Below are 13,844 nucleotides of genomic sequence, written 5' to 3'. Positions count from 1 at the left end.
AATGGTCCTTAGAGCAGTCATTTTGCTGATGGGGAGCACATGTTCAACTCCAGAGAATCAGGTTCATTTCTTAGTTCTTATCTACATGTATCGATCTAATCTGCTGATGAAGGAGACACAAATTTTGTGGCAGAATCCTCAGACCTTTTACATATATTTTTTGTTATTTTGTTTTTTGTTATTAATATTTAGTAACAGCAACAACAACAATAAAAGCAATAATAATAATAATAATAATAAGAATGATGATAAATTGCAGTGATGGTGATAGATTCCTCAACCTTTTTCACATATTTTTTTTTAACAATATATAAATAATTTTTCACTAATAATAATAAAAATAATAATAATAATAATAATAATAACAATATGCAGTGACAACAATAAACAGCAATTATGGTTGTCTTGAGTGTGTTTGAGTGTGTTGACCTGGATTTAGTGCCCAATGCAAAGCACTAGTTACAAGATCCAAAATCAAAGTCACATGACATCATATATTTTAAGGATATAGTTTGAATGTGTTTGATTTTCAGAATGTAACATCCTCTTTTAAAGGACTTGTGTCAACCTTAATTGTGTATCCTCTTTTACTTCATTTTCCACATGAAACCCTAACTGTGTATCCTCCTTCACTTCACGTTTCCACATGAAACCCTAATTGTGTATCCTCCTTCACTTCACATTTCCACATGAAGCCCTAATTGTGTATCCTCCTTCACTTCACATTTCCACATGAGACCCTAATTGTGTATCCTCCTTCACTTCACATTTCCACATGAGACCCTAATTGTGTATCCTCCTTCACTTCACATTTCCACATGATGGTTTCAACTACATTTAGCACATACCACATGTACTTGTTTATAAATTCAATCCAACTGCAAACAACTAGACCATGGTCTACCATTGTATAATGCACAGATGGATCAGGGTCTGTTTTGTTGGTTCTGCTAATTACTCCTGCTAATTACTGTTAATTACTCCTCACATCAATAAGGATCTTTGATGCATTATGTGATCTGGGTGTGTGCAGTTTGAAGTTGGACTTATAAGTAAGTATATGAGATGGTTTCATATTAGCAAGACATAGGATAACTTTTATATCTAGTGTTCAACCGCTCCAGTGGCCTAGTGGTTAGAGCATCTGCCTCGGATGTGGGAGGTCGTGGGTTTGATCCCTGGCCGAGTCATACCAAAGACCTTTAAAAATAGTACTAGCAGCTGCCTCGCTTGGCACTCAACATTAAGAGGTTAGTGTTAGGACTGGTCGGCCTGGTGTCAGGATAATGTGACTGGGTGGGACATCATGCTACATGTTTGCGGCATGTTGCCCCAGTGCTAGATATCACTATAAACTGCCACACTGCAGATATCATAGAGCCTGATCTGCCTTAGCATAATGCACCTGTAGATTAAGGTCTGTGTTGTTTGTTCTTCTGATTACTCCTATCAAACCGCATGGACCCAGATATGCCAGCACATCATCGAACAGCAGATCTAGGTCTGTGCAGTTTTGTAGTTGGACTCAACTTACAAGTGAGTACATACTGTAATCAAAACAATTAACCGTAATATATGAAAAAATGCTTCTTAGTTTTTATTGACAGTTTTAAACAGTTTGGTATTTTATCTTATTCATAAGATAATGCATTTATTGTGACAGTTTGCTCTTTTCATTCTACAATCTGTGATGGTTCCTATGTATTTCACTATCAACAGAATTCATTTCAGGTTTAATTCCCCCCTCCCCAGGGTTGCTAGATATGAACTTCACAGTTGGGTATAATATTGTCTAGTCTGATGAACTGTGTGATAAAACAAAGTAAAGCTAATTGTTTGGGATATATTTAGCTAATTGTCTGGGATACAGGAAGCCTTGTCTGACCTTTTTGTACCTCTGTTGATCTTGACATTTCTTCAAACACTTGTCAGCATCCGTCTCCAACTGATGGGTGATTATTTCTCTATTGGCTGCCAGAACTAATTAGAACACTGTAAGATGTATATAATCCATAATTTTCTCACCATTACCAGAATTTCATGGAAACCAACAATACCATTGTCAATATCATTATCTTTATGATATGGTCATACTCATTTACCATGTTAAAGTTAAATGCAAGATTGTAGTCAGTGTTAACATCATCATTCTTGTCATCTCTACCATTTTGTCATCATCATCAGCAGCAGCAGTAGCATCATCATCAGCAGCAGCATCAGCACAACCACCCTATCATAATAATCACAATAGTTATTACCACCATCACCTCCATTATCCACCACCCCAACTACATCTACCATCTTTGCTAATCAAGGTTTGTAGATCCACTTTGTTCCACTTAAGCACACAGCAGGGAATTGAACAAGTTCCTTCTTGCCATGCAAGAGTTATTGTCCATGACAAGCAAAGTTCAAGTGACCAGTTAGCTTGTATTTTGTGACCTTTTTATACTCAATAAGGCAATTTATTGATGTCAGCTTATTTTGATTGATTGCTTGATTGCTTGATTGATTGATTGATTGAATTATTTTTTGATTTAATCATTTATTGATTTAATCACTTATTGATTGATTTATTTATTGATTGATTGACTGGTTTTATCATGCACCAGCACTGTTAGGCTATTTAGCATCATAGAAAGAGAAATGCTGAGGTTAAATTTGAAAAACTGACATGCAGATTATTTTTATAGGTAATGTAATGAGCAATCTGATTGGACCAGCTTCTATCAGCTAAACCTTTTGAGTTAATGCTCAGAATTTTAAGGAATTATCATTTTTCAACTTTATATTTTATTTTACCAAATGTCGACATCTTTATTTTTGTTTTAGCTCATGAGTGTGCTGCAATTATATAGCCATCAAAATTATGACCCTGTGCACTCTTTTTTTATCAGGAAATTTTTTTTAAAAAATGTGCCTGCAACTGATAAAAAATAGCATGGTAATGAATATCTATTTTTAAAACAATGTACATGTATCTAGCAATGAAAATGTTCAAGGTTTGTGGTAAGTTGGCTGTGTTGTGATGGCCACTAATGTAATGTATTTTTTAGGTTAAATCTATAGCAAAGAAGATTTAATCTATTTTGAGGTTAAATCTATAGCAAGGAAGATTTAGTCTACTTTGAGGCTAAATCTATAGCAAGGAAGATTTAATCTATTTTGAGGTTAAATCTATAGCAAGTAAGATTTAATCTATTTTGAGGTTAAATCTATAGCAAGGAAGATTTAATCTATTTTGAGGTTAAATCTATAGCAAGGAAGATTTAATCTATTTTGAGGTTAAATCTATAGCCAGGGAGATTTAATCTATTTTGAGGTTACATCTATAGCAAGGAAGATTTAATCTATTTTGAGGTTAAATCTATAGCAAGGAAGATTTAATCTATTTTGAGGTTACATCTATAGCAAGGAAGGTTTAATCTATTTTGAGGTTACATCTATAGCAAGTAAGGTTTAATTTATTTTGAGGTTACATCTATAGCAAGTAAGATTTAATCTATTTTGAGGTTAAATCTGTAGCCAGGGAGATTTAATCTATTTTGAGGTTAAATTTATAGCAAGGAAGATTTAATCTATTTTGAGGTTAAATCTATAGCAAGGAAGATTTAATCTATTTTGAGGTTAAATCTATAGCCAGGGAGATTTAATCTATTTTGAGGTTAAATCTATAGCAAGTAAGATTTAATCTATTTTGAGGTTACATCTATAGCAAGGAAGATTTAATCTATTTTGAGGTTAAATCTATAGCAAGGAAGATTTAATCTATTTTGAGGTTAAATCTATAGCAAGGAAGATTTAATCTATTTTGAGGTTAAATCTATAGCAAGGAAGATTTAATCTATTTTGAGGTTAAATCTATAGCAAGGAAGATTTAATCCATTTTGAGGTTAAATCTATAGCAAGGAAGATTTAATCTATTTTGAGGTTAAATCTATAGCAAGTAAGATTTAATCTATTTTGAGGTTACATCTATAGCAAGGAAGGTTTAATCTATTTTGAGGTTATATCTATAGCAAGGAAGATTTAATCTATTTTGAGGTTAAATCTATAGCAAGGAAGATTTAATCTATTTTGAGGTTAAATCTATAGCAAGGAAGATTTAATCTATTTTGAGGTTAAATCTATAGCAAGGAAGATTTAATCTATTTTGAGGTTAAATCTATAGCCAGGGAGATTTAATCTATTTTGAGGTTACATCTATAGCAAGGAAGATTTAATCTATTTTGAGGTTACATCTATAGCAAGGAAGATTTAATCTATTTTGAGGTTACATCTATAGCAAGCAAGGAAGATTTAATCTATTTTGAGGTTAAATCTATAGCAAGGAAGATTTAATCTATTTTGAGGTTAAATCTATAGCCAGGGAGATTTAATCTATTTTGAGGTTACATCTATAGCAAGGAAGATTTAATCTATTTTGAGGTTACATCTATAGCAAGGAAGATTTAATCTATTTTGAGGTTACATCTATAGCAAGTAAGGTTTAATCTATTTTGAGGTTACATCTATAGCAAGTAAGATTTAATCTATTTTGAGGTTACATCTATAGCAAGGAAGATTTAATCTATTTTGAGGTTAAATCTATAGCAAGTAAGGTTTAATCTATTTTGAGGTTACATCTATAGCAAGTAAGGTTTAATCTATTTTGAGGTTACATCTATAGCAAGTAAGATTTAATCTATTTTGAGGTTAAATCTATAGCCAGGGAGATTTAATCTATTTTGAGGTTAAATCTATAACAAGTAAGATTTAATCTATTTTGAGCTTAAATTAATGACATGAGATACAAAATTTATGCAAATATTCATTTATCATGTAATTAATGATTTATTTATTTGAAAAGAAAACTAATTAAGAAGATGTTTATTATAGTTAATAAACAGTGAAAATTAAAGTTAAAGAGTAAAATCTGGAACCAGGAAAGAATTCCATGGTGCAGTCTGTTGCAGTTTAACCAGATATTCAAAGATTAATATTTTCACAAGTTACTTGAGGATGTGATAAGACATTTATAGCAATAATAAGTAGGATGGGACTGAGCAGACAAAAATGATCAAGTGCAAATCTGTTGAAGCAATTAAGATCATCTTTCCTTTGTCTTTGTAAAATGTGTCCCCTTGGAATTTGGAAGGTGGGGGGTAGAATGTCTCATGCCCTTGGGATCCTTGCTGCAATCCTCTTGTAGCACTTCATGTTTACATTTGCAAAAAACAACATTTTTAGAACTTTGCTTATAATTGACACCATGTAGCCATTATTATGATGATGTGCCATTGAAACAGATGAAGCAAATTTTACAGAATGAAAAGGTTACAAAGTTGACTGCCCATATGGTTCCATTTCCAGTTATTGCAGTATTTACAACAAATTCTGTCTTCATTCCTTTCTTTGCCATATATTTTGTTTCAAAATTACATTAACTTGTACAATTTCTCCCTCATTATAACAGTCCATTGGAATCATACAGTATACAGCTTTAAAGTGATTTAAAGTGAGACCACCTTATGATAAAGTACATGATATAATAGTCCCTTAGAATGATATATATATATATATATATATATATATATATATGAATGAGTATACTGCCTTGTAATGAACTACATAATAGAGTACTCCCTCATTATAATGTTTTCCATTGGAGTTGTACACAGCCTTATAGCAAGACCACCTTATAATGAAGTACATAATACATAACATTACTAGCACTTATTGAAATGGAATCCATAACAATATTTGCCTTATAACAAGAATGGTGTTTTAATGAGGGGTTTTATAGTGAGGGAGTTTTGTATTATCAACATGTGCACTCAGGATTATGACTGAGACTACTATATATATATATATATATATATATATATATATATATATATATATATATATATATATATATATATATATATATATATATATATATATATATATATATACATATATATATATATATATATATATATATATATATATACATATATATATATATATATATATATACATATATATATAGATATATACATATATATATATATATATACATATATATATATATATATATACATATATATATATATATATATATATATATATATATATATACATATATATATATATATATATATATATATATATATATATATATATATATATATATATATATATATATATATATATATATATATATATATATATATATATATATATATATATATATGTGTGTGTGTATGTGTGTATGTGTGTATATATGTATATATTGGTATGCTGAAATTTTAAAGTATGTTGAAGTTGGAAAATATGGTGATGCTATAAAGAAAAATTGACAGTTGTTATCTTTGCAATCTTTGTATGTAGTGAACCTTTAAGGCTGAGGTATTCCAAATGTGAAATTGAAGAATTTCAGAGAAAGGAGCCCCCTGTTTAATTATGATTTCCTAGCTGTTTGTACTCATACATGGAGAAATGCAGCTCCAGCCTCAGTTGCCAAAGCAGTGCTAATTGTATACCAGTCTAGAGTACAGGGCATAACAGCCTTTGCTCAGAACCCTGATCAGACACAGTAAAATTCTGTGAAGAATTGGCTTACATGGATGCTGTACAATATACTTCACTGCTTGTTTCATTTTCTGGGCAGACTAACACAGTCATTTTGTAAGAAAATTTGGATTTCTCTCTAGCTTTCACTGCACTTACAACTGGAAAGAGGTGAGTTTCTTTTACTCTCTATTTTGGTGTGTTTTTTCATTTCCCCTTTTGAAATGTACCATTTTTTTCTCAGTATAAGCCACTTGTTTCTTCAAGCCATTTTATAAAATGAAAGTATTGCTCAAATACTTCATGTTGACAGTCCATTTTTAATAATGGTGAAACATTCCCAAGAGATAAGGGATTAGTGGTAATTAAGAAACGAAAAGCATACTATAACTACAGTGTTTATCCTGGGGGGAGATGAAAAATTGTTTTGAACAAGAAATTTGTATGTGACAAACCTAATTATGTGATACTTACCTTAGGCTAAAGGAATGGAAAATGAATGCTCATTTTTTTATATTGTAGAGTAATCAAGTTTCAAAATGTTAATTTGAATGAGTCTTTTTGTGGTACTGTTTCAGACCATAACATGACAAGTTTCTAATGAATGTGTGGAACTGGTTTGTTTCACACAAAGTAAATTTAGTATATATGTATGTATGTATGTCTGTATGTATGTATGTATGTATGTATGTATGTATGTATGTATGTATGTATGTATGTATGTATGTATGTGCGTGCGTGCATGCATGCATGTGGTGTGCATGCATGCATGAGTGTGTGTGTGTGTGTGTGCGTGCGTGTGTGTGTGCATGCATGCGTGCATGCGTGCGTGTGTTGGCTGGTAGGATGAATGGATTGAGGGATATGAGACAGCAGATCTGGAACTGTGCAGTTTGCAGTTGGACACAGTTTGTAAGCAAGTATATATGGTAGGTTATGACTATTTCTTACCAAAGTTTATTTTTAATAAGGATGAAGATTCAGATTGAAGTAAAGAAACTAAATGTCTCCACAGTTTTCATGTCTAAGTTCCAGTGTCTTTTCTGTCATGCCTAAGTTTCAGTGTCTTTTTCTGTCATGTTTAAGTTCCAGTGTCTTTTTCTGTCATGTCTAAGTTCCAGTGTCTTTTCTGTGTAGTTTAATAGACAGTAATATTTTCTTCTGTGTGAGGATCAAGCATATAAAAAAAATTAAGTTAATGTTTTATGATTGGAACTCTGTAGGGTTAAATGGCAAAGTTTATTATATCATGGATGTCATGATATTTTGGGCATTCAAGTGGAAATTTTGATTCAGAGTCTGCTAGTGTCCGACAAAAAGCACAGGATTGTAATCTAGGAGTTTTAGAATTCTTATTTGTTCCAGTATTCAAAGAGTGAGAAGTTTTATTTTGAATGATCATTTACATTTAGTTGCATTACAAACTTGGTTAAAGTTTTATTTTGAATAATCATTTACATTTAGTTAAATTACAAACAAGATAATTGGTAATTTCAAACTACTTATATATTTATACTTATCTCTCTCTCTCTCTCTCTCTCTCTCTCTCTATATATATATATATATATATATATATATATATATATATATATATATATATATATATATATATATATATATATATATATATATATATATATATATATATATATATATATATAATTGTATGAGCTATTTATCATTTAATTTAATTAGTTTTCCTATCTTATCTGAGAATTGTTTAGCATCAAATTTTGGTTTACATATGAGAAATATCGAGTGAAATGTTGTATGAATCAACATAAAAGTCCACTGCACATATCCATCACCTAAAGCTGCATTGCCAAATAAAACATATTTCCTTCAACTCACAGAGCTCCAAAGCCTCGTCTGAAATCTGTTGGAAGGAAGCTCAAACAGTCATTTGTAATACTCCAACATTGATATATATTTTTATATGTTTATTAGATCTACTTAATGACTGGCTGTGTTAAACATTACTTGTTTTGTCATGTACACCAAGTTTACATTTCATTGTCTTCTCAAGTTCACTTTTCAGCATTAAGACGTTAGTATTAGGACTGGATGGCCTGGTGTCAGGATAATGTGACTGGGTTGGACATCATGCTACATGTCTGCAGCATGATGCCCCAATGTTGGACATCACTATAAACTGCCACACTGCAGACATCGTAGTGATATGGCTGATTTTTTTAAAGCTATGTTAAAAATCTAACACAGACACACACACACAGAGTTTCTACCTGTTTATTGTTTATGAAGAAACAAGAAAACAAGTGCACATTTCTTTTGATGCATATGCTGTGAATGTGTGTTTGTGTGTGTATGTATGTGAATATATACACCAATCAAAAATAGTCATCGGTATCACTGCATAGTTATGCATTGGTATTCATCATATTGCTCACAAGCACAAGATCAAGCTTGATTACTTTCTTAATGCGACGGACTTTGAAAGATTATTCAGAAAATTACTAATAACTTTTTAAAAATAGTTTTATTGTAGAGTCTTTTACATCTTAACTTTGTAAAGTGGTGAAACTAATAAAATATTTTTTTTCTATAATTCTTTGTCTTTATTCGGCCAGTCTATAAATAATAGACAACCTTTTCCTGCCATTTATTGTAATTTTGTCATGTGTTTTTTTACTTCAAATAAAAACTGTCTCTTACAAAGTATGTGATTTTATAACATTTTATAACACCTGCAAAATGTTTTGACATCGGTGAACTAAGATAAGACACTTCACACTAATTTTCAAAGTTGAAGTAAGGTACCGGTACAATGCATCACTCTAGCTAGCAAACAAAGGTAAAAGCAGATGCCAATCTTCCTCCTGTCCATGTGCCTGTAGTTGTTTATTTAGACATGTCATTAATCTTTATTTCTTTTCTAAGAGATCATAATAAATTATTTTTTTGCATAGATTTAATGGTCTATCAGTGATACCCTTATATGTCCATCCATTATATATCATAATATGGCATAGAGAACGTGAAAGTCTTCCCTCAGTTGTTCAGGTAACTTTGTCTAAATTGTTTATTTACTTGTTTTACCATAAATGCTTTTCCTTAGCATACATTACGTTGTTAATTGATGATAAATACAAGCATTGTTTCCTTCACTGATAGGAAGGAATGAATCATGTTTATTTTTCTGATCTTCTGTTACATGAAGTATATTGTAAATTACAAAAAGTAGTTAGTTTTTATTCTTACATGATATTAATACATGCACAAATATATGACTTTAATGGGTGTGAATACATGAGAGCTGTTTTTGAAACTAGAAATTCAGATTTAATGAATGGGCATACTGCAAGAACAAACATTTTGTTAGTCTGTCCTCTTCTAGGGAAATGTCTACATACAGTAGGTGTGAATGTTCATTCTTCATAAACCACCAGGAACCTACTCCATATTTGGCCTGATTTTGCCATAAAAAGTCCTAATTTCATGAGTATATCCTTTCTTTGATACATTAAGATTCTTGCAATCAGGTAGGAAATTTCAGAAATATTGTCAGGAATATTTTCTAATAAATTTGTTGTTGATGCTGCCAAATCTGCTATTTTGATGATCAGAGCAACAGTAATGAACTGGGCAGAACTGACCATTGGAGATTGGAACTATCTTTTGTGAATCAATCTTGGTTCTGCAAGTTATGGCACTCATTACCTTGCCTACATGCACCATTTCCCATACATCCCTCCAAAACAGTACTGAATTTGGTTAGTCATAAATATATGCATTCATCTATAGCAGAAACTCAATTGGAGACACAGTAATTAACTCTCAATTAAATTAACAATCATTCCAGATTCCTGTGAAGGAAATATCCATGTATTATTCATATTGGTAAAATCATTTCTTGAGATTTATACAGTATCTGCATTTTCATAAGCAATACATTTAAAAATAGAGGCATCACATTCGTTCTGTATTTTCTTTATTTATACTATCTATTGTGTCAGGTTGGACTGTATTGTTTGATTGTGACACTTGGCTATAACTAGGTCACTGTTGTTTGTCTTGTGTGCACAGAATTACCCCCAAGTTTATATATTGTTAAGGATGACAGTATTCTCAGTCTTTTCTATCCCCTTAAGAAGTTCACAGTCAAAAAACGGTTGAAAATGCCATTTCAGCTCTTATCTAGAGGTGAAATAACATTGTTGCATCAAGGAGCAAAATATTAAGTGGCATGTTAAACTGAATTTGTATACATGACATCAGTTTAACAAGATTCTGTAACTGCTTGAAATATTGTCAATGATTTCTCCATATTCTGGTATTTTCATATGGGTGGAGTTTGGAGTGTTTTAAATTTTTTAGAGGGAAGGGTGGTTTTTAATGTGTGTGTATGTGTCTGTGTGTGTGTCTGTGTGTGCACATGCATGAATGCATGCATGTATGTGTGTGTGTGTGCATGCATGCATGTGTTTGTGTGCTAAATAACTTTTACTGAACAAAGTTAAAGTTGTATGACTAGGGTACTACCTGGTATGCATGAGTGATGCTTATAACAGCAGAAATATTACCACCATGTACCAAAAACATTACCACCATGTACCAAAAACACTGTGTTGGAGGAAGTTAGTTGGACACTGGCCACTAATGGCTTATTTGCTCTTACAAGACTTAACACAAATTAGCCATTAACTTTGTACTTTAAAGATATGCATGCAGGATTTGCAGCATATAAACTTTCTTAAAAGTAGAGTCCAACTGCAGGTCTTGATATTTTGTAACATAGTGCACCTGCAGATCAGGGTATGTTTTTTTTTAAATCCTGTTGATTAATCCTAACAAACTGCATAGACCCAGATCTGCCAGTGCATCATGTAGTGACAGATCTGGGTCTGTGCAGGGTCCAGTTGCACTCAACTTATAAGCAAGTAAAGACAGTATCTTCTATCAAGTTACATTGACTTTAATTACTTTTTGCAGCAAAATAGTGTATTCTTACGTTATATCTAGCACTTTTTCCTTTCATTGCAAGAAATTTGGCAGCTTACATGATCTTTGTAGTAAATGTCTGCCAATTTCAGTCCAATTAGTTCAGTATTAAATTTTTTAAAAACTTAATTACTTTTCCTATTTAAACATTACTGCAGTGTGTTTCATATTACAGCAGTAATAGGAGCTCAGCAGGCAATATTAATAGAGTATATTTTTATGTATGTTTCCTAAGCTATAGCTTCAGACCTAAGTATGATCATTTACATTAGTGATTAGACACCCCTTGCTGTGGGAGATATTATCCAATTCTGAAATATTAACTTGAATGACATTGTTAATAGGCAGTTTAACTCCAGAGAAATTGTTCAGAAGTATTGTTCCAAATGGATTCATCTTTCATATAGGCTGGAGACTCTTCAAATATTTGTATCATACTCACATGAGGTGCTATATATATATATATATATATATATATATATATATATATATATATATATATATATATATATATATATATATATATATATATATATATATTGTAAAGAATTTAACATTTCATAAAAGTTCAAAATATACCCTACCATAGAAATTTTTGAAATGGATATGTGATTCTGTACAATTATAAAAGTTTGATTCCTTGTCCTCATTTTTTGCAGCTAGTGTGATGCTAAATATTAAACACCAGTTTTAGCTTGTCAGGCAAGCCACAAGACCAAGTGAATTCACTGTAAGGCCTGTGTTTAGTTTGTGTCATGTATTATGTATTGTCTATCAATAATTGGTATGTTAAACTTCTCAACAACCTCTGGATCAGATTCAACCAAAATTGGGGGCTTCCTGACACAGTGGGCTCTCTGAAATTATGCCAATCCTGCTTAACAATATGGTCACCATTATTAAATGTCAAATCTTTTAAGAGCTTCAAATGATATATATTCAAAAGCAAATCTATAAAGCCGCTAAGAAGAACGTCACATAGTCCATGCAGCGAAATCAGCCCACTACAGTACTAAGATCATGGAAAGTTCCAGCTGCAAAGAGCTCTTCGAGATTACTAACAAGCTAATGTCAAGGAACAAATGTACACCACTTCCAACTACCTTCTCTCTAGTTGACCTTCCAGACCTGTTTGCAAATTTCTTCCGTGACAAAGTACAAACCATTAGAGATAATCTTGACAACACAATTTCAATTGACTTGTCATCACCATAAAAGTTGGGATACAGAATTTCAGTGGCAACCATTAGCAGCATTTGAACCTGTCTCTATGGATTTAGTACATACAATCATGATGAAGATTGCACCAAAGTCATGTGAACTTGATCCAATTCCAACATCACTACTGCTTGAGTGCTTAGATCCAGTATTACCTTCACTAAGTGATGTTATTAATACCTCTCTCTCATCTGGGGAATTCCCATAATTTTTTGAAACTGCCATTGTAAAGCCTCTGCTGAAGAAACCAACACTCGACCATAATGATTTAAAGAACTACCGCCCAGTTTCTAATCTCCCATTCATATAAAAAATCTTAGAAAAGGTTGTTCTATCCCAGCTCGTATCTCATCTGAATTCAAACAGTCTTTTAGCAATGTACAGTCTGCATATCGCCATTGCCATAGTACTGAAACTACTCTTCTAAAAGTAGTTAATGGCATTCTCTCTGCTTTGGATAGTGGAAAAATTACAGTCCTCACCCTCCTTGATTTGTCTGCAGTATTTGACACAATAGACCATGGTATATTACTTCACTGTCTCCAGCATGTATTTGGCATTCATGATACAGCCTTACTGTGGTTCAAGTCCTACTTGGTCAACAGGACACAAATTGTGTCTGCAAATGGAATACACTCCAGCCAAGTTAATCTGTGTTGTGGTGTTCCACAGGGATCTGTTCTTGGACATGTTCTCTTCATTCTATACACTCAGCCACTCTCAAGTGTCATAGATCATCATCCAGTGTCTCACCAATTGTATGCTGATGACACCCAAATATACAAATCTAGCCACCCAACTGAAGTTGATGCTACCATCCTAGGTGTAGAGAGGTGCATTTCTGATGTGAAATCATGGATGACATGTAACAAGCTACAGATGAATGATGATAAAACTGAGGCCATTCTGATCACAACAAAAGACTTTCTCAGTCACAGCCTTTACCTCAGACAATAAATATTAGTAACACCAACATTAAATTCACAGTCAGTATAAAACCTAGGTGTCACTCTGAACAGTACTCTCACATTGCACCCACATGTCACTAACATATGCAAGACTGCATATCTTGAGCTGAGACGCATCAGCTCCGTTTGCAAATATCTTTCAGTTGATGCCACTAAAACACTTGT

At 32.2% G+C, this 13,844-nt stretch overlaps 1 protein-coding gene across 3 annotated transcripts in view; it reads left to right on the top strand.

The window, feature by feature from the left end:
• Positions 1 to 6,441: 6,441 nt before the first annotated feature.
• LOC149796222 (neuroglian-like) overlaps positions 6,442 to 13,844 on the top strand; it is a 389,784-nt gene continuing 382,381 nt past the window's right edge. For 2 of the 3 annotated variants that reach the window (XM_089966180.1, XM_089966179.1), the window contains exon 1: positions 6,442 to 6,705. The gene's annotated coding sequence lies outside the window, so the exon portion shown is untranslated. The remainder of the gene's footprint in view (positions 6,706 to 13,844) is intronic. The other variant, XM_089966182.1, reaches the window with a different exon arrangement.

This window comes from Sinohyriopsis cumingii, chromosome 7, assembly GCF_028554795.1.
Source record: "Sinohyriopsis cumingii isolate HCF-2022 chromosome 7, ASM2855479v2, whole genome shotgun sequence".
Lineage (NCBI taxonomy): Eukaryota > Metazoa > Mollusca > Bivalvia > Unionida > Unionidae > Sinohyriopsis > Sinohyriopsis cumingii.
The sequence above is the reverse complement of the archived record's forward strand: the minus strand, read 5'-3'. Positions and strand labels throughout refer to the sequence as shown.